Genomic DNA, 26185 nt, shown 5'->3' with positions numbered 1-26185 from the left:
CAAGTAAGCATGATTGTTTCTGGTACAGTTAAAGTGGACTGTATAATTTAGAACATTTTTTACCTACTTAAAATTATATAAGACATGAAAATACAAGTTAATTTCAACCTTACATAAAATACAAATATCATTCTTGGTTTGAAGTTTTTTTACAATGGAAGAATTGTGAAGGAAACAGGAATTTGCCGGACATTTTTTATTGTTCAGTGATACAATTCAATCAGTAACACTGCGTTTCAAGATCTGCAATCTGATCTCTTATTCAGGTAAATGACTAAACAAATGCATGACTACAATCTACGTTAAAGTAAAGATAACATACTAGAGCGTTGTGACACGCATAAGTCAGGAACCACAACAGCCATGTTCCATGCACACTAACTTTAAAACATGCACTTAATAAATGGCTGTTGTGGTTACTGATTTATGGTTGTCACAACGCTCTGATATTACTTTAATCTAGGTTGTAGCCATGCATTAGTTTAGTCATTTACCTGAAGAAGAGATCAGATTACAGATCTCGAAACATAGTGTTACTGATTGTATTGTATCATTGAACGAAGGCAAATGTCCGGAAATATCCTGTTTCCTTCACAAATATAATATTGAAATGGCACATATCAAGAAAACAATAGAAATTGTTGTACTAATTAGTTAATAATTTAGTAATTGTTGATATTTATTGGATTACTGGCCAGATTTAAAAAATTACCTCTGTAAATAAAAGATTTGAGGAAGAAGCAAGGAAAGGTTTGGAGTTGAAAACAACACGTGTGTTCTATAGTGAAAATGGAGAGATCTTAACCAATTCCTGAAGACAATTTTACTTGTTTTACTAGGTTCTTCAAGACAATTTATTTTTTATGATGTGACTGGGACATATTATTAATGTACTTAAACTCTTATTTAATTTGAATTGGTCCTTCAGTGGAGTAATTCTCAGTCAGCTCACCAGACTGTAGCACTAATCAAGAACAAGTCTTACAGTTCACTGTTTCTCCACCAGATGACAGTATAATGCACTTTTGGTTATTAAAAGCAGTTGGATCTTAAGAATAGGTGATCCTAACAAATATAACAGTCTGAAAAGTAATAATGATGAAGATTTTTAGATTCGTGAAATAATATTTTCGACACAAGAATTCAAATTATTATTAATTTGAATTAATGATTCCTAGTTGGCATAGCTTTTATGTTCATAATTTAATTAATCATTTCAAATGTCAAAATAATCCAGTTACCTGTATTAAATTTCTTAGTAAAACCATAACAATTATTTCCCTTCGCGTTTCAGAATTTATTGTTTACCCAAAGACGACAAATTTCGATTACAAAAAGAATTGTTTTAGACCTCAATTTTCTTGGGTGATTAAAAGTTAAAAATAATAATTTTGAGCCCAGTTATAGTTTTTATTACGTTAATGTGTAATCGTGTAATGTTAAAGTATAATCATCAAATTCCAAATAATTGTTAGTACATATTAAAATTTACTTAAAAAATTAACAATACTTTGAGAACTGCAATCCAATACCTATATTATTTAGATGAATAACCTAATGTATAACATTGAAAACAACTTAAAAACTATAAATTATACCAAAGCACTGTGAGATACAAGAGTTAGGAAACACAACATACAAATTGTGTGAAGTCCTCAAAAATTGGATGTACACAAAATAAAAACAACAAAAGCAAAACAACAGAGTACACTCATATCCGCAATGTATTTAGAATACAAGGCTATGACAATAAATTAATGTTTTAACTCTTAACAAAATCCCGTAAAAAAGAGAAGAATGGTGTAATACCAGTGAAGACTGCAAACCTGCTGAGGTTTTCAGTTACTGGAAAATTAATTATAGTGTAGAATTTAAGATTTCTAGCATAACATGAAACTTACTGTAAATTTATGTTTAAAACCAAAAAGTGTTTTACTAGTTGAAGGTAGTTATTATAGTGCATTAATTTTTAAAATACTTTTAGTTGTACATTAGTTAATATGAACATGAAATAAATATCAGTAATTTATCAAACTTTCCTCATTATTGTATCAATTTTATTAAATTAGTTTTTTTTATCTCAAATTAGTTTCTATGAAAACATAGTTCTTTTCAAATTAGAGAAGTGAAACAGACATCAAATATTGTGTTACAAAGATAACTAACTGGTGTTACTACATTATAAGGGTTTTTGTTGCAAGAAAGTGGCAACTATTTCAGGTAATTTTTATCTTGAATGTGAAAAATATTACGTTGTTTTTAAAAGTGCAATAAAACTAAAACATCATATTAAAAAAATTGGCTTATTCTATATGCAATAAAATATAAGAGAAGAATTAATTATACATATAATTATATAGTTGTTCTGTCTGCAGCGGCATGGTTACTCAGGAAATTCAAATAAAAGGTAAATAGGAAATATAATCACTAATTGGTCAAGCTATTTATATATTCCATTACTTAAAGTAATAACTTCTTTAGTTTGTTGCAATTATATACAACATTTCAGTTTGTTGCAATTATAGACAACATTTGAGTATATAACATGTATATTATTGTAACGATGCAGAGGAGTACTTAACTTGTACATTGAGTACCATTTGCCAAAAAATTATCATGTATTTTGCATATTTAAATTAGCCCCCACACAAGAATAGCATTCCAAAGTGATTCAATTTGAATTTTTCAATTCCTTTACTCTTGAGGGATCTTGTAGCTACCATCACAGTTGTTAATAGATTAGTAAGCAGAGTTGACTGCACAGCTAAATTATTTTAAATATTGCAGAGCTTAGCTCAGTGTGTTTTAGCTTTGTGTATAAATTTATTATTGTTATCTGTTGTTTCATAATTTATGTTTATTCCTTTCAACTAAAGCTATTACTTTATTTACAGGACTTAAATGTTTTGGAACAGAAACTTTTCTTGATATTTTAATCCGTTTATATGTCGTTAAGTTGCGTAAGTTTGTTTTACTTTCAGTAATGTACCAAGTTTGTTAATTCAATAAAACAGTATTAGGTGATGAATTTTTATATATCTATTTTTATTAGATCTTTTTAATACTGCATATTATTGATCATTATTATGTTTCACTGCTATTGTTATTTCTAACACCAGCTTGTATTGGTTTAAATAACTTCAACATTTTATTTTATTCTCTTAAGTATTCCTTAAGTGTTTTAATGGTTTTATGATTTGGGTGTTACAAAAGTAAAATTATAATAAATATACGTATATTAACTTAAGTTAATGAACAAGGCAATCACTTTCATATAAATTATTAATAATATGTATTTCATAGAATATCTTTATAAATAATTAACTAGTGTATTGCATATGTTTAATTAACAACAAATATACAGTGAGGAGAAAATTTTCAACATGCCGTTTGAGATTCTGGGAGTTGACTGTTTATTTATTGAGTAAATATCCACTTGAGCTACTTAGGGTTAAAATCACATGTCATCATAACAATGAGTTCACAATGTTTAGTAACGTGAGTCAAAAACACAAACCAGTGTAGATCACATATACAAACCGTATCAGAGGAAAGTAAAACCGTACTTCACGTAGCAAAATATTTACAAAACTGTAAATTTAGATTTCGAGTTCAAAGTCTCTTGAAATCCATTTGATAAACAGTAACTGACTTCAAACCGACTCTTGTAAATTAAACAGTAAAAATATCTTAGATGAAAGAAAGATAGTAGAGAACAGTAAGGTCTGCTGTGGTTGTGTGTTTAGTACCGTATTGGGTGGCATCTGAGGACGTTGTGTGTTATAGTGACTATGTGCAAGTGTCAGTTGTTCACACACTAAGTGATGGGTGAGTGTCCATGCTGTCTCGCTCTACCTCCACTAGCCCACTGGAACCCCTGGAGAATCACACTTGACTCCACCCTCTTCTACTGTAATCAGTGCGTACGTCTCATTTCCATTTATTATATGTTTGTGTTGTGGACCAACATCTGTGTCTAAGCTTTCAATAATTTAGCTGTCCTGTAACGTTTTGTGCTAGTCCAGTTGATGTCTACTCACATTTAACTCGAAGCTTTGACTTCCGTGTGTCGCCTCATCGCTGAGTTCTAACGAGTAATCTTTAAAATCGATAAGAACCAACGAGAAGTATTTTGCGCCCGAATTATCTCGATAAGTGAATATCATCTCACATTGCTTATGAGTCTATAAAACAAGTCACTGTTTATCTTAAACATATCTGTCTGTCTAGATAAGATCTAACAATCTAAATGCTGAATACTTAGCTTCGCATCAGTTCTTGTTTGAATGAGTGAGAGAGTAACAAGATTTTCATCCTCTGGCCTGTAAAAGAAGTAAACAATAATTAATCATCTATAAATTTAACAAAATGATAATTTGAAATCAATGAAATGAAAAATGCCTCTATTAAAGAGGTGGAGTTAGGGCTGTAAAGCCCTGTCTATCACTCATCCTCAACCTTTAAGTTGTCCTGTTAAAAGAAATTATTGTACTATATTAGAATGTAGACAAAGTTCTACATTTACTTCTGTTAATTAACAGTTACTTCTGTTAATTAACAGCCCTTATAGACGTGAAGACAGTACGGAAACTTTACAACAAATTTTAAAAACGTGATTCATAAACTCGTATCTAAAATTCTCTTAGACAATAAATTAATATAGGAAGTATCTAAGCTATAAAGACACAAATTAAAGTTTACATTAAAGAAATTGTCATCTTGTTATAAAACTAGACTTCTTAATTAACTGACTGACTTACGTACTGATGAAACATTGAGTACGTCTAAATGTTCCACGGACTTGGAATTTGGTAAACTGGCGCAGTGTTGGGTTGGGTTTAGTTTTCAAGAGGATAAGACTGTCGCCCTCAATGTCTAAAACCCCTAAGATATGACCTACAATTCATGAAGAATTAAACGTTTTAAAAACATATTTTTGTCCTGCAAATTATTGCTTTAGAATATCTCACTTTAAAAGGCCACAGCTCAAAAATGTCAAATATTGTAAAACATACTCTTGTGATAAATTTAAGTAGTTATCATTGTAAATCCAAGTATATTTTAAAATTGTTATCTATCTAAGTATTTATCCAGTATCGTTGAATTTAAAGTTATATATATTTTTCTATGTATATCATGGATAAGTGAGCACAAAAAGCCAGAGTACACCCACAAAAAAAAAAAAAAAAATATTTGCCACACCAGACTGAAAGTGTTGTTGTTTTTTGGAGGCACTGAGGAAAAGAGCAGTCTGGGATGATGTGCATTGAACAAGTGAAGATCAAACTTTATTTATACTGATGAGCAGAATCATTCGCTTTGGCTCAAGTATTCTATTATTTTAAACAGTTTAACATTCGATCTTTTTACTCCCATGTTTATGAGAAAGCTAAACATTATTACTAAAAATTGATAGGCCAACACGATTTTTCCGTTTCTCTGGTCGCAAGAAGTCATTTACATAAACTTTATAAAGTAAATAATTTTTAACTTATTAATACTTTTTAAATATGTTGTGACAAATTGTAGTTTTAGTCCTGCTTAATTTGCACTTCCAAAATGTTGTCATGCACAAGAATCTTATATCTGAAAACCAATAGTAGTATTGTTCTTATTTTATAGGATTCCTGTGTCTTTTATAGTAAACTGAAAAACCAATAGTTGTATTGTTTTTGTTTTGTAGGATTTCTGTGTCTTTCATAGTTAAATTCTGTATCATTGTTAAGATTCAGAACACATTAAAGGTTTTATTTAAGAAATTTAAAGAGAAGGCTGGCTGGGATTGGTTTCGCTGTGCCGAAAACAATTTCCACAGCATTTCAACAAATTTCTAGTTCTTTTGCTGTGGAGGGTGACAGACTTTCATACAGGGTGAAATAGGACCTCCTCCTATCGTTGTGCTTTGACAAAATTCATTTTTGGCAAAGTTCTTTTGTCTCCTTTTGATTTATTCGGATTCAGTTTTCCAGACAATGTTTCTTTGATCTGCTTGTGTCTTAAGGTATAGACATTGAGGATGAGAGTATGTTGTGGTGTTTCAGTGTCTTCCGATGTGGTCTTGCAATAGAGTTGCTGATCTTAATGTGGAAACTTGATTCATATTTTCATACCTATTGATTCTATAATTATTTTGCTTTTGTATTTCAAGCTTTATCTGTTGCACAATTTGATCCAAATATTCATTGACATTGCAATGATTCTCTTCAGGGTGAGTGAATCTTTTGCTTGGAAAACAAAGAAATTTACCTATCACTACTCCTTTAAGTCTTAAGCTTCTCTATGTGCTAGTAAGTATAGTGTAAAAATGCAGCTTGAAACCCAAAGGCATAATATTCATAATTTATTTGATTTTACCTCATATTTAACCAAATATTTCTTACTCTATACTGCTTAGAAATGAATTCAAACATTTCCTGTGGCATTTTCCAGATCAGGATCTTGACTTTGACTTCAAACAAAGCTTTTGACTTCAGTTATAAAATTACAATTATTTTTAGAAATCAGATTTTGTTTTCAACTCACCTTAATAGAAATTACATTTTTTATTTGTTTTTGAAATTTAAAACTAAGAACTTTTTCTCCAAACCAATCTTATAAACACTATTCTCACTGATCCTTAAAGCACTGTGTTTGAACTTTTAGCATTGCATTATTTATTAAAATGTTTTATATATTGGTAATTTTAATTAATCATTACAAGGGTGTACCTAGGTGGTCAGCGCTGCTGATTACCACTATATCTGTGTCAGCTCAGTTGTCCAGCACTTATGGACATTACAGTTTCTTTCTTGCATTTCCGTAGCAACCCCATAAAATAGAACATCTGGAAAAGTGGAAGAAATCATTAGTAGCCAGCTTTGCTGGTTATTCAACCTCAGGGAAAAAAATAAATTACTAAAGAATGGGCAGCAGTACTGGCAACCTGACCTGAGAAGACAATTCAAAAATTAAACAACAGCGATCTGGCAATGTATGGCGGTGGTTAGAATTTCTGGCCATCCAACCGCAAAGGATTAAACAGAAGAATAATAAACTTGATCATACTCCAATTTTTAGAAGCTAAGCATCATGATAACAGAGCTCATTTATTACGCTTTAATCATTACTGATTTTCTTTTTTGGAGATTAGTAATATTATCAATTGCACTTTCACAATCCAGAGTGGAAAATTCACTTGATATTGCAGGTTATGTTACATTAAAATATTACACAACGTATCATGATGTTTAGAACAATGCAATACATTTATGTCAATATCATCTGCTAAAATTACATGTGTGTAGGTTTCAGTGAAAATCGCTAAAACAGAATCAAGTTTATCCAAAAAGAGGCCATCATAAATTAATCCTGGAGTTCTGTACAGCCCAACTAGGACAAAAGAAACATCAAAAGCTCCACAGGAAGCCGTACAACATTAAACTCTTTATCTACACATAAATTAATAATTCTAGGTTTAACAACTCTCTTAACTTGATAAGAGTTACTGTTCAAAATCAAAACTCTTCGTCCACTGCCAAATGCTTGGCGATAATAGTTAGTTATAACAGACTTCTTATAAATTTTCACAAATTAAATTTGTTTAAGTTTTAATTTACGTCCAATTAATACTATTATGTCTGGTTTCAACTCTTCAAGGTTCCAAAGATACTTTTCTTGATAAAAAGTGTAAAATATTTTTATGAAGAATTTATATTTTAAGATCAACATTTCATGAATTCATGTTTGTTTTACATGGTGTGAACGAGCTATTTACAGTATTCTTGGATCTATTCAAAATACCTACTCCAATGATGGAAACTGATTTAGGTTTGCTAAAAATGTGAGTCTGTTTTTTTGGTGTGGCCGGTGTGGAATCAATATAGGGACTTTGCAATTGCTTGATTGACTCTGGTGGTGCTCGAATTATTTCTAAAATTGTCAATGATAGTGGGACATAAGTACGGTTATAAACTATTAAAACTCATAGATAGAGTTGTGTATTGACGTTTTAAAGATCAAACAATACCAACAATAATAAAAAAAAACCATTGTCATATAGAAATTTATGTTAGTTGATTTCTTTATTATACTAAACTGTTAAAGTGAAAGGTTAGAAATCGGATAGATTTCAACAAATATTGGCAGTCAAACAATGAATGTTTGAAGTTGTGTAGGAATTGAAAATCAAGGTTTTCAAGGTACACTTTGGCAAACCTTATTGAACATTGTTGTACCAACTTGAGGCGTTTTAAAAGAAAGCTTTATAGAGTGATAGAGTATGTGTTATTCAAATTTTCTTTCTTCTAACTATTCTTCAATTGAAAATGAAACCACATGGGCGATCATCAATTTTCATTGGAAACCGAAATTGATAAAATGAGTATTTTTACTTGTTTTAAAAAATTAGGTAGTTATATGCTTTTTACCCTGAGGAAAATTCAAAAGTGTATTGATGATGTTGGAAATTCACAGAATTATACCTAATTTTTGACAAGTCCATTAAAAATTCCTCTCATTCATAAACTTTGATTTTAACAGGGGGTCGCTATTTACATACACAAATCCTTTGGCAATAAAGTTGAGGGAGATTGAAATGAAGAGGCATTGCTTGGAACTTGTTTGTGAGATGGCCAGTATAAAAATAGCTCTTAATGGAGGGAAAACATCTTTACCTGCTTGGCATCTATAGACCTCCTGGAAGTGTTCTGGAAGAAGCCTTGACTCGAATCTCAACTGCCTTGGAAATGTTCCCGAGCAACAACACCCCTACATGCATGGTTGGCGATCTGAATGTTGACAGTCTCAAACACGTCTAAAGAAAAGGAAAATCGAGCCCTTAATAACATTCTTGCCTCCTTCGACATGCATAGAGCCAACCTGCCACCCACAAGAGTCACCAGTACCTCTGAATCATCCATTGATGTCGTCTGCAGCAATTTAAATCCAAGAAACTTCAGTATCAAGGTTATTCATGAGCACATATCCGACCACAGTGGCCAGCTATGCACTTCGACATACCTGCTAAAAACTAAAAACTGAACCAATCCTCACTCGCAGACAAGTAAGTGACCAAAACCTGTCACAATTAAAGGCACTTCTAGCTGAGGAAATCCTGGGTTAATGTCTACCAGACAGCTGATGTCAGTGAATCTCTTTCAAACCTTGTCCGAACTCTCACATTGGCACTAGACGCATCATGTCCCTACAAAAAATCACGATCCAAACGCCCAAGACTAAGGTCATTTCAGTATGATCCAGATGTGGATGTACTAAAGGCCAGTTTCCTCCAAGCCCAGAACAGATTTCTGCTTACTGGAAGAGAGGTGTGACAAGCTGGAAGCTAATCGGAGGAAGAAAATCCTACGATTTAAAACTTAAATCCTCTAGGAGAGCTGCAAGTGAAAAGGTGATCTCAGAATCTTCCAATAAAACCAAGGCTATCTGGAGCATTGTAAATTCTGAAAGAAGAGCATGTGCTGAACCGAGAGAAATCACCTGGAAGACTGAATGTTTCGAATAGAGTCGTTGAAGACCCCCAAAATGGTTTGCGGACTGTTTCAATGAATATTTCACGTCAATAGCTGGAGAGAAACGCTTAAAGCAAACACTTCACAGAGAACTACCATACCTATTCAGCTCCTCCAACCAGCTACGGATTATGGATTGGTCTCGTTTCATCCAACAACTACTGATGAGGTTCGATGCATTATAAGAAGTTTAAAGCCAACTCCATCAACTGGCGTGGATGAACATATCCTCCAGGCTCCTGAAGTTTTGTGAAGGGGAACTCTGTCCACCATTAGCTGATATTATTAACAAATCCTTGGCTCAGGCAATCTTCCCTGGCAGAGCATGAAGATCGCTAAGGTTTATCCTCTTCATAAAAAAGGAAAAACTGATGTGATGGGGAATTATAGACCAATATCATTGGTCCCCCACTTTTTCCAAGGTACTAGAAAAAGTGATTTTGGCTCGCCTCCTGAAGTATCTACACCAGAACAACCTTCTGCCAAGGGGACAACACGGCTTTATACCTGGTAGATCCACCATCACCGCAGTTGCAGATATAGTAGAGCACATCCTTGACAGCTTTAGAAGCGGGGAACACGGTCTGCGCAGCCTTCCTGGATCTCAGCAAGGCATTTGATTGCCTTGACCATCAGCTTATCATAGAAAAAACTTCGAACTTTTGGTATAGTTGAATCAGCACTCGCCTGGTTTGGATCCTACCTCTCTGACAGGCAGCAGCTAGTTGAGATCAAACATACTGTTAAGGGAACCACTAGTGTAGTGAGATCGGAGTTGTTGGGTGTATCTAGAGGAGTGCCCCAGGGGTCTGTGTTGGGCCCTGTCCTATTTGCACTTTTTTCAGCAGACCTCCCCAAATACATGGACACCTACAGCCACACCGTCATGTTTGCAGATGACTCAGTGCTCTTGACCAGCAAACAGAGAACTGGAGCCTCTGGAGATCAGCAACTTTATCTCTATCAGTAAAGCCATGGAATACTGCGCGCCAACAATGACCTGGTTTTCAATGAAAACAAAACTCAACAGGTATTCTTTGGCAAATTTTAAAAATGACATCACCTGTCCTCCAGACATTCAGGGTTACTGAGTCAACCAAACACCTCGGAATAATCCTGGATCAAGAACTATGTTGGGACGCCCACATCGACTACCTCTGCCAAAGGCTCAGCTCTTCCATCTTTGCCCTGAGAAGAATCAACAGTGTTTGGGAACAGTTGATGCAACACGGGCAGCAATATCATGCACTTGTTGAATCCCAACTGAGGTACGGGATAATTTTCTGGGGAAATTGTTCAAAAGGAAAAACACCCAGCGAGTTTTTGTTCTTCAAAAGCGTGCTGTTAGAGTTAGAGTTCTTGGGGGGGCCTTCAGAGGGAAGATAGTTGCAGGGATGTCTTCAGAACTCTCCAAATCCTTCCATTGGCTGCCATTTACATCTGCGAGGTTGTTGCCTTTTCGACTACCCTCAACTTACCAAGAAATTCAAATGTGCATCAACACAACACCCGAAACCGTGAGAATTTCAATCTCCCTGTACACCGAACCTCCAGATTTTCTAAGAAAGCCGTCATATGCTGGATCCAGACTTTTTAACCTCCTTCCAGTGGACTTAAAATGCGGGAACCCGAAAGACACTCAAGAGAAGACTTCAGAAGTGGATGCTTGAGGACCCTGTGTATAGCATTGAGGAGTTTGTAGCCCGCTGTGATAGAAGGCCAACAAGCTGAAGACATCAAACTCAAAAACTGTTTAAAGATGTGACTTGAGAATTTTTAAAATAATGTATCTTGTGACACCATTTCTAAGCTCAAAGCTTATGTAATAAAGTTTCTCTCTCTCTCCTCTCTCTCTCTCTCTCTCTCTCTCTCTCTCTCTCTCTCTCTCTCTCTCTCTAACATACATTTCGGAACCCAGGAATGATTTCTCATATGTTCTTCTTACATTGCAATGAACAGTGAAACTAGGGAATTGAATTATTTAATATCGGAATGTGATATGTCAGCTCTAAATTGAAAGATACACACAATTGAATCATATATTTGAATTTAAAAATCTAATTGTATCATTCCAACCATGCTTTGAGATGCAGACTAAGAATCTAATATTAGAACCTTTCATGAATGTTCGTATTTATTGTATTTATAATTTAAGTAAAAATATTACTTCTCGTGGATTGATTTTACTCCAATCTTATATGACATTATATGACTAAACACTTATTGTTTACACATGTCTAAAATACAACTTAAGGTTTTAATTTTTATAGTAACGTTATGCAGTTTTTCTTAGCAATTACTTTCTAATGCAGGGACAATGTCATAGTTTGGTATATAGCTCTCGGTTATTAAGCTAGTTGTTGTTGGTTGATGTTGTATAGTGACTTTTGTTCAAGCTTGTTCCACTCTATAGTATTTATTGGGAATTGGGAAAGTGTGACTAGATTGTTTGTAAATGGGAAGTCATTACAATGCAATTGAAATCAGGATAAAAGACTACATGAATAGTCTTATTTTGATGAAATTTGGCTGTGAAGTCGGATTTATTAATGTATCAATTTTTATCAAATATAAGTTTTAATTAGCGTTAAAAATTGTGTTTTCATCTAGCAATTCTGATTGAATTTTTATTATTTATAATCAATCTAAAGGTGAAAATTCACACAAAATAAATCTCTATAAAAATTCTCTTTAAAATCGTATTTAACTTTTAATTTATGTAAAAACGCCTTTACATTATGGTAACCCAAATGATGACCCGATTACATACTCTGCAGAAACGTTACTGTAGAAATGATGATATAAAAAGTTTACAGTTTGACCAACTTGCTTCCCATTCAAGATTTATGTAACTTATATTCACTCAGTGGGAAGCAAGTTTAGACAGAGCACAGAATGTAAGGGGAGAACTTTTATTCCTTATTTCGTCACAGTTTATCCTATCTGTGATTGGTCACAGTTTAGTAGGGAGGGAGTGGGGTATTTGATCAGATTTTATTCAGCTGTGTAGACCTTGTACAGACCGTAAAGAGTACAAAGTAACTAAAGGCATATGGCAGAAGGCACGGGGAAGGCATTTGCTCTGATGCTTGCATACCAGTTGTTCAGAAAACATCAAGTTGAAAAGCAAAGCCGTCAACACCTTTCTTGTAACTTTTATTTTGTGTCGTTTCGCCTTCTATCAGTGCCTTTGTTTACTTCACTATCTGTAAGTGTAGCTGTGTTATATGTCGTTTAGTTTCGTTATTATTTGGTATACTATTCCTACATTGTATTATTTACGAATTTAATTAGAAATGTTGTAATCATTGTCAGCACTTAGTATTTTTATGGAGAACATAGATATAGTTGACAGTATTATATTTATGCCATTTTAACCATCTGACTTAACATGTTTTTCAGGTGGCAAATAGTATATTAAATATTATTAGCAACATTATGCATGCATGTGTCATATTTTAGATGTGTGTAAATGGCCTTAAATGGAAGAATCACCGTTAATTATAAGTTTTAAGAGTTCTTTTTTTTACTTAAAGCTTTTTATGTTGTTTGAGTTTATGTTTTGTAATAATTTATATAGATAGTATATCAATACGTTTAAAGCTAATAAAGGAATAGTTTTAAGTACATTTAATGTAAGCTATTTCAGGACGAATGTACGTTCACAATAGCAGCAGAAATAACAGCAGGACGAATCTTTAACTTTTAGATTGAAACAAGTTTTGAGTTTCTAAACCTTAAACGAATAGTAAACATGATGAGAATTATAAAACAAAGGTGAATTACCACAGCCATGCCAATATTTGGCTATAACACACAACAAAAAATTGTACATAAAATCCATCACCAAAAAAGTGATATAAACATACCAGAAGCAGAGACACAACCGTTGTTATGCCTCATAATGTCCACAACATTCAAAACTATTTCTGGAGGAGAACCCGTTGACTTTCCAATTTCAGGTGGTTATTTCATATCACTGACCTCTAGTTTGACTTAACCCCAAGTTTCCTCAATGCTCTTTCCACACAATCCGTTTTTGGATGCTGATAAAAACTTGCACCAGGGTTGAATTGAGGATGGGTGTTATGCCAACATTCAACAGTGTTCTGAAAGTTGACACAGTCACAATAGAAAACTACTATAGTCCTGTAGACAAATGTAATGGTCACATGGAATTGGCGATGATTATTTTGAAATACACGTGTTCCACCAGCTGATTCTGAGTACAAGATATCAATAATGCTATAAACTATATATAGGCTACTATAACTTTGTACAATATAAATTAAAGTTATAGTTTTGATCTGTACAAAATTGCACAGTTGTTTAATGCAAAGCAGTATAAGAAAGTTCCAGTTCAAAATTGTTATATTAAGTAAAATTACTTTTAAACGTTGGAACTAGAAGTTAAACTCATAATGTAAATAACTGGATTGCTCAGTTAGTATTTGAAGTAATACAATATCTTTAACAATCTTACACACGTGGTTATATGATACTGTTTTCAGTTTATTCAAATTGTTTTCATAATATGACAGGCAACCTCATGTCTTCTAAAGCTAAACATTTTTAATTTTCAACTACTAAAAAAGTTCAGAACACTGAGATTTTTAATTTGTGCAGATCTCTCTTTCTATGATAGCTGCACACAAAAATTTCCGCTTTACATGGTATTGGTTGTATTTCACACCATCACTGAAATCCAGTCTGTTTGAATCCCCATGGTTTCATTTGCACTTTTACAAAAAATCAAAATTAAATCTTGTTTAAAAGAGTTGCTATATAAATGTGACTGATGCAACTTTTACCATTTAGTGGGCTATAAATGATAAAATTGTTATAACAGTATTTAATTTTGCTCTATAGTCAAAAATGGATGGTGTTTTGGGTTAAAATATACGGAGGTAAAAAGTCTTAATGATTGAAAAAGATATGAAATGGAATGGATATTTTAAGACACTCATAAATTAAACTTAGGATTTTTAAAGACACTTATAAATTAAACTTCATGACGAGTCATCAATACGAATCAACCCAATCACAGAATCTTTGCATGATTGCAATTGCAATTTACTAAAATATAACCTTTTTCTTTTAGAACCTTTTAATTAAAGTTTTTTAGAGATACAGTTTTTGCCATTTTGTTAGGCATGCAATAAGCTATAAAAATATAAATTATTTACAAAATAAATACTTAATATAGCTACAGTGGGAAAGGGTTGATTCAATGTGAATGTTGAGTTTAGCTCCATTTCACCTTCCTCTTAGTGCAGCGTCTGGAATCTGACACTGTCACAGACTTGACTTCTGGAATCTAGAGTTCCTGTCCATTTGAAGAGACTAACAAAAAGTTGGCGATGAATAAGCTCAAAACAAACTCCTCTCATCGTTTTGACGTCAGAGACTCCTAGACTGCAAAAGAGGTCTGCCTGACTTACTCAGCAGCCACCTAGTGTAATCTTGATGAAGAGTTCTTCTCATTGTCTCATCAGGTGCACAATGGTTTTCTGCACAAATGATTTAAGAAAAGCAAAATAATTTTAACTGTAATATAGTCTTTATTAGTTCACAGTAGATGTTTATGAGAATTTCTTTTGTGCCTTTGTGTATTTAATGACACTAGAGCTTCTTTATTCAGGCTCAGCACTAAGCGGAAGGTGAAATGGAGCTATATTCAACATTCACTTTAATAAAAATTGTCCAGGCTTTTTAGAACACTTGGGGTTTAATTAAAAACATGGATTTGGAGAAAAACTCGAAAGTTGGTTTGGTTATGTTTTAAAACTGTCCCCACGTTTCTATTTTTACTTTTCCTCCAGGGGAAGAGGAATTTATTTAGTACCTCCCTACAACAGCTAAATATAAAAAAAACCGAGTACTCACAAAGTCAAACGGACAAATGTGACCCAGAGAGAGAGCCAAGAGCTTATGTACACTCCTGAAACTGACCTAAGTAAGGATAACCCAGAAGCAAACCAAGATGACTTCTAATCGATTGTCTCCTGTTACAGCCCACAATCTAAAAGTTGAGAGTTTTAAAGAATTCTTTGTAATGAACATTACCAACTTAAAGAAAATGATGGAAGACCATAAAGGAGCTCTCCAAAGTTCTAGCAAGAGAAAAAATGAGACCTCATAAATAAATTTAAGACCAGATAAATGTTCCAGATATCAGCAAAGCAACAAACTTCAAAACCACTTGTATCTTAATCATTTTAAATACAGAACCAGAATTTTTGTACTCTCAATAAACCAGGCTTTATGACTAAATACAGCATTAAAAGTTCAAGTAAACCCTCAACAATAAGTGCACTGCACCAGAACATGAGAGGTCAAACCAACAAAATAGAAAGACTTAATCATCTCTTAAGCAGCCTCCAGCCGACAACCGGTAATACTGACTGAACAAGGGTTAAGCTCAGAAACTCTTCTTAATAAAAAGTAATGACTACAAGTTAATAACAGATTTTAGCATAGAACAACACAAACTAGGAGGGGTTGCCATCTACAACGGTGAAACAGGAAATTTTAATATAGAAAGGTTGAACATACAAAACTATTGCATAGAACTTCAATCTACTTGGCCTCTATAGATCACCAGGTGGAAACACTAAACAAGCTACAGAGAGCATATATGCAATTCTTTCTAAACATCAGGCAGACACCAGACAAACTGGTGTAACGGATAGTGTAAATTTTAATTGATTTGGACAGCACGTCATAACAATATCCTGTTTGAGGAAGAACTATCCATATTAAATTTGGCATTAAGTGTCTCCCCTTTCAGCTACAAGAATAACTGCACTAATAACCAATACCTCAACATCAATTGACTGTGTCTACACTAATTTACTTGAGAACAATATCAGTTTCACTATCATGGTCTATCCGACCACACTGGTCAATTTTGCAAAGTGGAATTTGAAGGGACAAAGGTAAAGACAGGATAGCACATTCAAGGAGAATTTCAGTTAATGGAATCTGGATCATCTAAAAAATGGAACTTGTCAAAAAAACTGGGACAGTGTCCTGTAGATATTAGGTGTCCTCTCTCAAAATCAAGGCTAAGTTCAAGCCAGAACTTAAGTTCCAATATGATCCTGAAGTTAAAGAATTCCTCACCTGCTTACACAGATATGAACTGACAGGAAATAAACACGATAAAGACACAATGGAATGAAAGCTTATAAGTAAGAGGATTTAGAGAAGCAGCTACAAATAAACACATAACCAACTCTGACAACAAATCTAAGGCAGTCTGGAACATTATCAACTCAGAAAAACAATAGAGAAAGTATGATGATGCATTTTCACAGCTAGGAATACTAAGTAAAATAGAGGACATCCCAATGGTGATTGTAGAACACTAATAGCTACTTCTGCCAGGTTGCAGACATCACTATGGTAAGAAATATAAATGCTCTACAAATTAATAGTGTATTTCAAAAACTTAATGTAAACGTCCTGTATAATTCACAACAAACTTTGGTCCCCACGAAGGAAAAAAGTACTGTCTGTAATAGTCATTAAAACCTAAACTATCATGTGGTATTGATGAAGTCCCATCAAAAGTAGTTAACCAATTGTGCAAATCAATTAACAGATCATTTGTTACAATAATCAATGAGTCCTTGATCTTCACCAATTCCCTTCCAAACTGAAACTCTCAAAAATTTACCCAAAGCACAAGAAGGGATGAATCAGTGCACATTCAAACTGGAAAATCATCAACCAATCTCTTCGATCTATAATTTTTCCAAAATTATTGAAAAAATGTGTTAAAAAGGATGGTACAACACTTCAAAAAGTGATCACTTAAAAAGGATGGTGCAAGATCAAGAACTAACAAAAATCCAACACGGATTCCTGAACGGAAGATGCATCATCACTGCCATACCAAGCTTAGAATATGTTAAAGACCAACTGGAAGATAACGAATTTGTCATCCTTTTAGACCACAGCAAAGTTTTTAATTGCAAGACATGAGCGAATCTCAAAAGTCTCCAACATTATAGTATATAACTTCAAACTTTCTTGACATATCAATAGATGGCAATCTCTCCTAGACTGAACACGTTAATACCCTAAGCAAAAAGCTATGATCTGGAATTTTTGCACAGTGAAGAATTAAGTGGATAGGTTGGCAAGAGACTGCACAATATGCATATCATGCCTTGGTGAAATTACGCATAAGATTTGGCCTGGTTGTATAGGGAGGAACATCATAGAAGAACCTTGATAGAATACTGATTCTTCAGAAAAAGTCTATCAGGGCACTGGCTAACCTCACTCCAACAGAGAGTTGTAGAGAGGCTTTTAAATCACTGAGGATTATGATTGTTGTTGTGCTTTACATTTACACAGTAATTGTCTACACAGACCAGAAAGAGCTCACAAAAGAGAAAAATATCCATCCCCTTAACACAAGGAGAGCAATGGACTACCATTTTCCACCACACAATATTGCAGAAACCTTTGTACATTGGGCAGGAAGTCTTCAACTCGCTTCCTTAAATTCTCAAAACATTCAAAGGCGAACAACTGAAAAAACATCTTCGAGACTGGTTGATGGAGTGACCATTTTACTCAATAGAGGAATACTTTGATTCAAGGTGATTGACACTGTAAAGCAAGTCTAGAACTTCAAAAACGTTTGTAACTCATGTAAATTTTTGATGAATATGAAATTTGGTTACATGTGAAACTCTAAAGTAATACTCAACTTACTGCAAAGTTAATGGAAACAGAAAAAAAGATCTTTGGCCCAAAAAACTGCTGCCAATTTTGAATCAACTTATTTATCTGTGCTTAATAAGATACATTTCCATGCCCAACTGTGGATGACTCAAATTAAAAGACATAATAGTTCATTTATCATGTATTCAAATACATGTGCATCTTGTCTGGATACAATGTACATACCTGTAGGTGTGTAATGAGGGGACTCAGTAATTAGTAAAATGATTGCCATATAATTTACATAATACATAATTTAAGACACTTTTCTTCAAATCCTACAGAAAAATCACATTTTTATTTTACTTACTGAAATTAAAAATTGTTTAAACATTTAAATTTAAGTAAATTCAAAATTATGAAGGAAATTAAAGAAACCTAATATCTGTTCTGAAAAGTTCATGTCTCTACCTAGATTGATTACATTATTCCTTTGAAACTTAAGTTGCAAAACAATTATTAAATAAGCTATCAAAATACATACATTTTTTCCAGTACATTCAACAAATTTTTAAATTAAAAAAATAAAGCTTATTTAATTTAATTGAATTGAAAAATAATTAATTAGAAAAAATTTAAAAAATTGAAATAACTACCGGAAGCTTTAAAATTATTAAATCAATCTATATTTTGTATTACTTGGATCAATGGATTATGTATTACTTGTAAGACAGTCTAAACCCTGATGATATACTGTACGGCCTCTGGTTCTTTCAAATTTGTAAGATCCTCATGGTTTAATGTGAATGTTGAAGGAAGAGGAAAATGTAAAACGTTGAACTCAAGAGCAAGTGAACTGGAGCTAAATTCAACATTCACATCGAATCAGCCCTTCCCACCATAGCTGCCTCATGGTTTAGTTGTTTAATGTAGCTAGTTCTATCCAAAGTATAGTGCAAGCTTCATGATTGAAGTTTACGTTCAACTTGAAATCCCTAATAAAATGACTATCAACAAATACCGCTACAAATAGACAATCATCCCAATTATTGTCAATTGCTAATGGCCTTGTCTGAACTGTATAGTCATTATTCGTATAATAATCAAGATAAACAACAGTGGTATCATGGATGGGTAACCACGGGATAATTTTGACTTTGGAAGCAGCCCACCTACCTGGCCATTAATGTTGTTCTGTAAATCATCTTCAAGCAATTTGTTTCCAGTTGTGTTAAAGAATCAAGAATTTCATTACAAGTTATTGTTTTACAAGAAATAGGCATTGTCAATAAATTAAAAACTGCAAATATACTTCTAAGCAATTTGATAATTAAACACTACACTACTAGCATTAACGAAAATAAAAATAAACCAATTAACAAGAATACAAAAACGTAATTGGAATAACTTAATTATAATTTTTTTAAACAATACATATTTGGATTTTTAGACACTCAGTTATTGAGTAGTAAGGGTGATTAGCTAACTAGTCAAGAATATTTATTGAAGACATGGTGTGAGCAGTGTCAGGAAGTTTATTTGAAAAACCTTGAAATATTTATTTTAAAGACGTCCCCAATTTTAATGTCTGATATCTGACACTGTCACAGACAACTCCTGGAGTTCATATCGGTCTGAAGACAAAAAGTTTGGCGACGAAGACGTTCAAAACAAGTTCTTTACATCGTTTCAACTCAAACATCGTAGTACACTCAATTGTGCTCCTGATGAGACAATGAGACAATGCGAACACCTCTTCACCTAGATTACACTGAATGAACTAGACAGAGTACTTTTTTAGTCTAAGTGTCTCTGATGTCAACTTCTTCGTCACCAACTTTTTTTAATCTCTTTAGACGGATGTGGTCTCCAGATTTCAGGAGTTAGTCTGTGACAGCCTCTCATTTTGGACACTGACTCTGCACTAAGCAAAAGGTGAAGTGGAGCAAAACTTATCAATTGCAATAAATTAGCCCTTCCCATCATAGCTATGTTATTCTTGGCGGTGTTGCGGAATATCAAGCTTGGTTTTGTTGAGTCATCGGCGTGTATGACAGATTTTACTCCGATACTAGGTAAGTCAATTATCACCACAATGAAGAGATAGGGCCAAGAACTGTGCCTTGTGGTCTCCCAATGACACTTCATGTAATGATGATTGCCCTCTCCTAACAGGCGGAACAGCTACATATTGTTTGCAGTTTATCAAATATTATTCTATGGTATTTTTTAAGTTTAGATATACCATAGAAACCTAGTTTTGTAAGAATGTTATCCAAAGCAACACAATCAAAAACTTTGATCAAATCAAGAAGAGATAAAGCAACTGATTATGTACTATACAAAGCTTCAAGGGCATTACCTAATACATCCAGCATTCCGTTAGTTGTGGAACATCCAGTTTTAAAGCCAAATTGCGAATAGTACATTATTCATCTTTATAATAGTACTATAGTTATGTGTGCATTTTATTTTTTTTATCTTTGAAAACATAGGTTGAATCAAGAAAACTTCCTAGTCCTAACTTATTTTGTAAAATATATCGTTAAAAAAATACTACCTTAAAAGTTAAAAAAAAAAAAATTTAATAATATGAAGACTATAAATGAAATTTAGAAAATACTATTAAAGTTATTCTGAAGATGACTTCCTAGGGTCTGGTAAAATATATATTTTTTAAATTTTTTTAAAACTTAGTAAAACAAATTACACGTTTATATTCACTCACTATATTCTCGCTATGTTTTTACTTATGATTCTTGGTAATACTCAGAAGGTTTTTTGTTATAACAATAGAGTTAGAATATTCCCTTCTCACACAAAAAGAATTGAGTGGCAAAATAACACAATTATTTATTTTTCTTTTCTATTATTTGTATATATGACTCTTTTTTTAATCTTTAAAACTAATTTACTGTGCTTGTCAATATAAAAAATATGAAGTGAAGACAGCATTTGCCACAGACTCAATTCAACACATTTGGAATTTCAATTTGCTTAATGCGAGTATATTCAGTTCTAAAACAAATATTTTAAACACTGGAGTAGTTAGTTCTAACAAACAAATGTAGTAAGTGGACAATAGTTTAGTAAGTATTAAAATTCCAAACAATATTTTTAATCCTCCGAGTTCCAGGTGGTTGATGTGTTTAACTATAGACTGGTGTTCAAGATCTGTAGGATTGCCATTTGATACTCACAAGGTTAAGTTAATAATGAAAAAATGTATACCCCACAATCAATACATAATTATGGTATTATGAAAGTACACACGACACACATACAGTAACTCATACCATACACGGTGCTATCCCTTATATAGTTGGTTATGAATTTGACAGCTGTTTTATTGTTATCTCATCTTTTCTCTTAAGACTAGATGAGATTTAATCCAAGTTAACTAATTGCTAAGCATCTGAAACAAGTCGTGATTTAGTGAAACCCTCCAGAGAGATTAATGATAATAGTAACACTAATATTCTGATCTATGTTTCTCTCTTTAGTTCTTGTATTACATAACTATTACTGGGAGGTATTATTTTAAAGCAATTACTTTGTATATTATTCAAGTTGTTTCTGCAGCAAAATGTTTGAACATTTTACGGTGGTTTTTACTATAAATTTATTTAAAACAAGGTCTTTTAAGAATTGTAATATTGGTTTTTATGTTGCTACATTTAATTTATTGACAGTTAATTAAAAATACTTTGATAGTGTAATAACTTTGAACTAAACATAATGTAATAAATGAAATCATGGGCTAGGTAATAAAAGAGTTGTATTATTCAATACTACAACACTCTATGTTCATTTGAAGTTCTACTCATGTATCCTAAAGTAGTGAAATTATGAGTAATAATTTAATAAAAAACCATGCATAGCTATATTATAATTAGAATATATTTACATTTCATCTTTTTAAAGTTTAATTATAACAAATTTTCACATCCAAAACACAACTTCAGTTTGATATTTTCCTAATCTAAATACTCTTCAGTAATTGGTAGGTATGTTGATTTCTATTGAGGCTAGAAATAAACATGTTACAGAATTATGAATCTTAATTACAATACTAATTTGGCCCCATGTTATTTTCAATATTAATAATTTTGAACACCACGTTTTAAATCTTTTCATCATAAACGTGCTATTGGCACTATTAGTTTTATCTTCTAAGTTTTTTTTTTTGTGGTTTGAAGCATTAGATATTAAATTATTATTTAATTTATAAATTCTCTTAAGTTACATTTTTCATTCTTAATTTCGTTATTTAGCCTTTTTGTAGTATTGTGAAATTTAGCTTCTAAAATAAAATCTTTATTACTATGCTTGGCTTAAAAGTTTAAATGAATATTGAATATTTCATTTATACAGAATCAGACTGCAGCCTGCAAGAGTTGTAGGTAGCAAAATTGATGGCATCCAGAACTTTGGCCAGTTTGTTTAAATATCCTTAAACTATATTGTAGACATGGACAGAAAGTGGAGGGAGTAGAATTGATCTAACTGTATTATAACACGTTTCATATTATTTGAAGAATACATTTTATTTTATTTATATTTTGAATATCAAAATATTAAACATCATTGTATATAATAAATTCCATAAAACAAAATCTTTTAATATTTCCTTTATAATGAACGTTAGAAAAGCCAGGTTTTTTTATACTAGTATAAACTCCTCCCACTTTCTTGAGTAATATTTTGTTTTAGCACGTACTGTCATTCGTAACCATTTCATTTAAATTTAATGGTTTAACATATTGTACTGTGTAATAACCCATTAATACATGAACCGATATTGGTTAAAAATAAACTATTAGGTATAAAATAGTGTGTTCACCATAGTAATATTGTTAATTCAATATGCCTCTAATATATTTTCAGTGTAGACTTTTTGAAAGTTGTGAAGTTTGGTTGTAACTTGCAACATTATTTTTAGGATTCTAATTCATTAAACAAAACACATATGTTTTTACGTATATTTTGTTTACGTATTTATTTAGAATTTGACTTGCACATTTTTAGAATCTTGATTCATGATGCAATATTTTAGTCTCCACCCATGTTTAGATTGAATATAGTGTACATTGTTCTTAATCTCATGAAAAGTTTAATTCAACTTTTCTTAATTTAGAATGTATTGAGAAACCAAATAAGGTCAGTGATGATCTTACGATATTTTCAATTCTTGAGGGTTTGTGTTGGGAAAATGTATATTTTACTTTGTGTTTTGATATTAAGATACATGTACTAAATATTCAATTCTAACTCATTACTTATATTTAAAACATTTTTTTTTTATTTAATAATAGCCGATTAGATATATTTGTAAACATGAAATGAAGTTTATTCTTAACTTAACACCATTCAACATTTTGTACAATACACTTAAAGTCAGTTTTGGTATCAAGTGGCCCGATATCTTAGCTTGAAACTTATTAATAAATATCTACATACCTATTGAAGATACAATACGAGTACATAGTTCTATATTGGAAGGCCATTCATGTATTTGGTTTTATGGAAAATATGTGTTTGAGAATTGAGCAATAATTATATCAGTTAAATCTTACATGTAACCATGAGCACTTTACTTTGAGACACAGTCATAAAAAGTGAAACAATACAATTGGTTATAGACTCATATTGCTATTACCCAAGAAAATTATTTTGCGGCATGATAGTGAAGTAAAGGTCGTGTTTAGATAACGTGTAGGAGCAGTTGCCAGATAAGGTCTAACCTAAATCTTGTAATGTTTCAAAATACATTGTTGAATGAAGAACTTTATTGGAATTCATATTATTGGGTAGTTATTATTAATTGTATTTGTGTTGATGTTGTCATGTGTTTACTAAAAAAGTTATGTGACCATTTAATTGTGTTGTATTGGGAAATTTCAGTGTAATTTCTTACAGTTAGTTGTAGCCTTAGTAACCTTCTCTGAACAATCTATTGTCTGTCCTGTTAAATAATCTGTAATCTTTATGTTTATCTCTCATTGTAATTTACGTTTATCATTTTCAAAGTAATTTTGAAAATGTTCAGTTTATTTTCTTGCGTTATTCCTAACACTGAATGTTAGAAAACAATATGTATGAGTAATGAAAGACCATGTACAAATAATGTTCATTACGGTTTTAAAAGTGAAGTGTGTTTTTTTATATACAATTTGTGTTTGTTCATGATTTAATATGTGAGAAAAATTGTGTAAAATTGCATAATTCTTCTGTTTTGTGTTAGATTTCAGTCATGGTTTTTCATTACAAGCAGGAATGTTTGAATGTCTGAGGGGTGCTTTTGTGAAAACTGACATGGAAAACTTTAATGTTGAGTGTAGTTTGCTTGTTACTAAAGCATCTTTGTTTATTTCTTAATAATACACACTAAGTATTGTGTATGTTAATTTAAATTTTATTATTATTCCCATATGTGCTATAAAAGCATGTGTGTGAGAACATGTCACCATAATATACGTTGCTTGAGTTTAAACTGATATAAATGTTAAAAGTGTATTGAAATGAAACCAAATATTATAAGCATGAAAGAAAATGATCTTAAATAATGTTGTATTTGTTAATTTTACTGCTCAGAATTTACATCTTTTATTGAATCGTGAATTGTTTCCTTGATTTGTTTATTATAAATGGGAGAAAAGTAAAAATAAAATAACTAAAACGCTATCACTATCAAAAAATTTTTTTCATTTTCTGTTGTTTTGAAAGAAACACATTTCCAGAATTAGAATAGAAATGAAAAAAATGTTGTAAGCTTCATTAATTTTACAGTCTATTGTATCAAATTTATTCATCAACTCTGAAATAGGCTTAGAAAATAATGTTTGTTATTCCCAAGCGAATTATAATTTTCTACATATGTTGTTCGGCTACACCCACTAACCTTGTTCATATGCTTGAATTGGAGTGTTTACTGCCGGCAAGAAAAGTATGACCACTCGAGTTTGAAATCAAAGATCTTGAGAGCAGTTAATCTGATCTGGTTTTAGATAAACTTTGAGCTGAAGCTAATTTCATTTATATTTTATGTCGTAATCAAACATGTTTTATTGATGTGATAAAAGTTTATTAGCACCGCTAAGTTTGCAAAGCATTTTTTTAACTCATTATAGCTGATGAAGTTTAACGTTTTATTGGAAGAACATTAATTAGTTAATTAAACATGTTAATGTGTTTTGAAATGTTTACACAGCTATTCTACATATCTCTAGTTGTATTTTTTATTGTAGTGGTTTTATTACTTGTAGTTAATTTTTAAAACCCTTCATAAAACCATTATTTTATGCATGAAAGTTCAGTTAAAAGTACCTATAACATTATTATGATTAAAAAGAATACAATTTTTTTAGTTTATTAAATCATTAATAACTACATTACTTTAGATGTAAGCAATAATTATAATGAATTTATTCTCACAATAAAATGGCAACTATGACTAACACAGCACAACGTAAAAATTCAGGATCATGTATAATTTATTGTTAGGCTTATATAAAACATCGACTTAAAACCATTTCCTTACTAATATAGCTAAATAAATACTAAAACAACTAAAATTTTGTCTTTAAACAAATTTCCCATTGTAACATTCAGAATATCATGTACTGTATTCTAATACTGACACATGAAAAAGATAAAACATTGCTATAAGTAAAGTTAAATGGTTTAATATTGAACTAACAATAATTTTTATATATTAATGTTATATGAGCACACACATATGTGCAAGATATAAATAAATATAGGTTTTATAAATACTACAATATATATGCTTCATAAATAGTTGTTAAGATAAAATCAAAATACATTACATATTACTGGGACTCAAGTATTTTATTGTTTCTATTTAAACTATTTTATAGTTCATTATTTAGAAAGAAATTATTTTAATTTGCTTCTGAAAGTGCAGTCATTTCCACTTAGCATTTTAAATTTTAGTGGTAGAATATTGTACAGCTTTGTTTCTATATGTCATTCTTTTA

At 31.9% G+C, this 26185-nt stretch overlaps 1 protein-coding gene and 1 long non-coding RNA gene across 2 annotated transcripts in view; one reads left to right on the top strand and one right to left on the bottom strand.

The window, feature by feature from the left end:
- The window catches only part of LOC124369935 (inositol hexakisphosphate and diphosphoinositol-pentakisphosphate kinase), a 159246-nt gene that overhangs the window by 16194 nt on the left and 116867 nt on the right, over positions 1-26185 (top strand).
- Positions 551-24273, bottom strand: LOC124369936. Its single transcript, XR_006923132.1, has 4 exons — positions 23646-24273; positions 13376-13615; positions 6708-6823; positions 551-4322 (listed from the first exon to the last, which is right to left on the bottom strand). It is a non-coding gene; the product is annotated as an uncharacterized LOC124369936 (long non-coding RNA).

This window comes from Homalodisca vitripennis, chromosome X (assembly GCF_021130785.1).
Source record: "Homalodisca vitripennis isolate AUS2020 chromosome X, UT_GWSS_2.1, whole genome shotgun sequence".
NCBI classification, from domain to species: Eukaryota; Metazoa; Arthropoda; class Insecta; order Hemiptera; family Cicadellidae; genus Homalodisca; species Homalodisca vitripennis.
Note: the sequence above shows the minus strand (reverse complement) of the source record. Positions and strands in the feature narration are given on the sequence as shown.